The sequence below is a fragment of the Pteropus medius genome, unplaced genomic scaffold, assembly GCF_902729225.1.
Source record: "Pteropus medius unplaced genomic scaffold, Ma_sr-lr_union100, whole genome shotgun sequence".
NCBI classification, from domain to species: domain Eukaryota; kingdom Metazoa; phylum Chordata; class Mammalia; order Chiroptera; family Pteropodidae; genus Pteropus; species Pteropus medius.
In genome coordinates, this window is record NW_024354875.1 from 16,791,870 (window position 1) to 16,795,949 (window position 4,080).

Consider the following 4,080-nt stretch of genomic DNA (forward strand, 5'->3'; position numbering starts at 1 on the left):
AATGCCACTTTCTATAGAGAACCCACAGTTCAGTTTTATTCAGAGCAGAGAAAAAAGAAACTTTTGATCATACTGGGAGAAACTCAGCCATAGGTTTGGAATATGTACCCAAAATACACATGCAATGAGAACAATATTCTGCTAATACAATTGATTTGCTGCTGCATTTGTCTACTGTTTGCCCAATATTAACAATTATAAGCAGAGCAATTCAACTAGTATTTAGAACAATCCTTACAGTATTACAGTGTCAGACACAACATTTCACTTCTCTTTGCACCACTGGTTCTCTTTATGTATGTGGGCTTCCTCTTCTTCAGTAAGGTCATTTTTGATATTGGAGGTCTTGCGAATCTCCTCAGCTTTCCCCTTGATCACACTGGCACCAGGCTTGCATGTAACATCAATCGCACCTTTGATGTCAAACTAGTTTGCAGCCAGAATAAGTTCAAAAAGCATTCCTTGGTCAACTTTCAGGAATTCTAGGTCCTAACCAGGGACATCATTTGTTTGTTTTTCTCTGATCTCATCATCCTCAGGAGGAGTAGAAGGATCATCCTTGTGGTGGGGGCACCACTGAATTACCTTTTTAAACATCGCTGCATTAACATTTGGTAGTGGAACTGAGTCATCATTACCTTTGCCATCCATTCCCAAATCTTCCTACGTGGTCTTAACAGTCAGACTGTTTGGCAATTTCAACATCAACTTCATGTATCTCTCCATCAGAACTCTGCAACTTAATTGAAAGCATGGTGTTCAGTTTCAAGGAGACAGTGGGTGGGAGGCTAAAGAGAGCAGGATGGTGTCAGCAGACACAAGAAGAGAACAGCAGAGAACAAGGCCACTACCTATGTTCAAATTTTTAAACTCTGAGTTTTCCTCCAAAAATTTGCTCAGAAGCACAGCCACTAGAAGTCAAAATTCCCCCAGGTAAACTTTAATGGCTTTCCTACCTTGATCAATGTCGGGAAGCCATCGAAGTATGAGGCCAAACCATATAGAACTCCATGTTTGGAAGGGAGGATGCAGATCACAGCCTTCGGAGGCAGAAAAGGGGTGCCCCTCCCAGCAGGGGTGAAAGCAGGTAAAGGCACATTATACGCACCTGCGCCAACTTCCCCTTCTGCCAAAAAGGGGGACAATAGGCCTGATTACAGACCCAGCTGTGGCAAACCAGTCCTCCCTCCTGACTCAGCTCTAAAATACAGTCAATCTAAGACTCCAGGAATAGCTAAAATCCTTTACAAACAATGATGGATTTTTGGATTAAAAAAACTTTTTATAATGCTAAATCCTCCTGAAACAATTAAAAGTCAGTGCTGTGTTTCTTCGATCCCTTTTTAGATGTCTACAATTTTCGAAATTCAAAAGACACATAATGTTGTACAAGAAATTGTGTCTGTCTTAGAGCACGGTGATCATTCAACCTTGTTGATGTGTTTTTATAATTAATTCTGCATATGGAGTGTTTTTCAGGGACTGGGGGAAGTTCTAGCCTCATACTTGAGGAAAGACTTATATCTTCTGAAACAGCCTGGAAAAATATACCACCGCTCTCAGCTCCTTAAATACGATCAGTTTAATTCGGAAGAGATGTTAGAGCTTAATGATTCTACTCTGACCTCTAATCCATTTACCCGCCTCAATTCACCAATTCACTGAGACCCTAATGAGTAAAAATAGAATATCACCCTAGGTTCATTTAAGCCCCTGATTTCTTGGCCAATTATTACACAGCAGATAACTAACATAAAATTTTCAAAAAGAAACTATTTAAACAAGAGGTTTTAAAGACTGGTGACTTTGTAATGAGCAATTAACTATGTAATGAGTTTGGCCGTGTCTGTTGTCCTCCTTACATATTTGGTATAAATAATTGCAGAAAAATAATTTTGAAATGCAAGAAGACATTAGTTCAACAAAAGGGCTTTTGTTACCACCTAATTTAACCCATTAAGGCAGCCACTATCAAAAAAAAAAAAAAACAGAAAATAACAAGTGTTGGTGGCAATGTGGAAAAATTGGAACCCTTGTACACTGTTGCTGAGAATATAAAGTAATGCAAACACTATGAAAAGCAGTATGATGATTCTTCAAAAAATTAAAACCATAATTGCCATATGGTTGCTAAATCATGTGATATACACACAAAAGAATCAAAAGCACGGTCTCGAAGAGATATTTGTACACCCATGTCCACAGCAACATTATTTGCAATAGCCAAAAGTTGAAAGCAGTCTGTGTCCACCAACAGATGAATGGATAAACAAAATGTTGTATATACATACAATAAAATATTAATATTCTTTAGCCTTAAAAAAGAAGAAATTCTGACACATGCTACTACAGCATGAGGCCTAAAGACATTTTGCATAGTGAAACCAGTCACACACACACACACACACACACACACACACACACACACACAAATACTGTATGATTCCACTTATATGAGGTACCTAGAGGAGCCAAATTCATAGAGATAGAAAGTTAGAACGCTGGTTGTTAGAGGTTTGGGGATAGGAAATGGGGAGTTGTTGTTTAGTGGTGTAGAATTTCAGTTTTAAAAGATGAAAAGAGTTCTGGAGATTGGTTGCACAACAATATGAATGTATTTAACACCACTGAATTGTATACTTTAAAATGGCTAAGATAATAAGTTTTATGTTGTATGTATTTTACTACAGTTTTTTTAAGTCAAAAAAGGGCTTTTGTCTATTTGGTGGAACAAAGTCTTTCCTCTTTTATTCTCTGTAGTTTGTGAAATCGTCACCGACTAAGGATGCACAAGTAGCCACACTTCTGACACTTAGAGCATTCAGATGAATTGCTCCAAGGAACCCGTGTAAATCAACTGGAAGCACCAGAGCATGGCTGCAGATAGCAGAGAAGAAACCGTAGCTGGTAGAGCTTGATGAGGTGCCACTTTGAAAGATAGGGAGTTTGGATTTGGCTGTGTCTAATATCACAAAAGGCACTAGATTGAAAAAGTCCAGACCAGAGCTTTCAACTAACTTGACAACTAACACATATTGTAGCAAGGTCCATATTATCAAATGTACCATTCAGGGCAGAAAAAAGTGAATGTATAGACACAATTTTAGGTTAAACAAATGCATCAATAACTGTAATTGGATCACTCCTTCCCGCAGCTCATCCATTCCTCATGCTCCTTGCCCACAGACTTACTGAACAGCAACTGAAAACCAGCTACTGGATTTAACTATAGAATTCTAGAGCCAGAAGAGCTTTCAGAGATCATCCATCTCAAGGATAAAAAATAAGTTTTAACTTGCATGGCAACCTCCATCATTTGGTATTAGCTACCTTGAATGTGATCCTGAGAAAGACTGTTAAGCTACATCTGAGCCCAGTGGGAAACCATGACTTGACGGCTTGGTTACATCTGTCCCAGATTATTCAGAGAGACTGAAACAGAGATGAAAATAAAACTACCAGTCCAGAGTCTGTTCAGTTGAAGAACAAACTTCCCAAGGATAAAGAAGTAAGTTGGTAAGCTATAAAATGGAATTTGCTTTACATATCCCTGCCAAGTTCGAGACTACAAAATAGGAAATGACCTGGGGGTTGGGGGAAAGAAAGGGCATGAGTTTTGGAATATCTTCTTCAGTATAGCTAGAATTTTCCTAAGTGAGGTGGGCCTCTGGGTATGGGTGAGCTCATTAGAAAAGAGATAGTATAGAATTATAAAGGCATGATGCCACACCTTTAGGAAAACAGAAAAGTCAGGTAAGAAAAAAAGCATTCATTACAAGATATGCTTTTTAAGAATCCAAAGAGACCTTAGAAATTTCCAGCCCAACACATTTGGTTTTTTTTATGTGATTATTTTTTATAGAAATTGTCTATCTTATCATCTCTGTTTTTGAGCACATTAATCATATCATTTTAGAGTTTTTGTCAAATAGCTCTAATATTTGAATTACCCATGAATCTCTTATCCGTTTTTCCTTTGTTTTTCAGCCATGTGCATCCCAATTAACTCTTAATTGCCATGTATTGTGTATGAAAAATTATAGAAGATATGTTAGCTTCCTCCCGAGAGCATTTCATTAT

General features: G+C 37.9%; 1 pseudogene; it reads right to left on the reverse strand.

Moving 5' to 3' along the window:
- Positions 1-264: 264 nt before the first annotated feature.
- Positions 265-754, reverse strand: LOC120596999 (S-phase kinase-associated protein 1-like; annotated as a pseudogene).
- Positions 755-4,080: the final 3,326 nt, after the last annotated feature.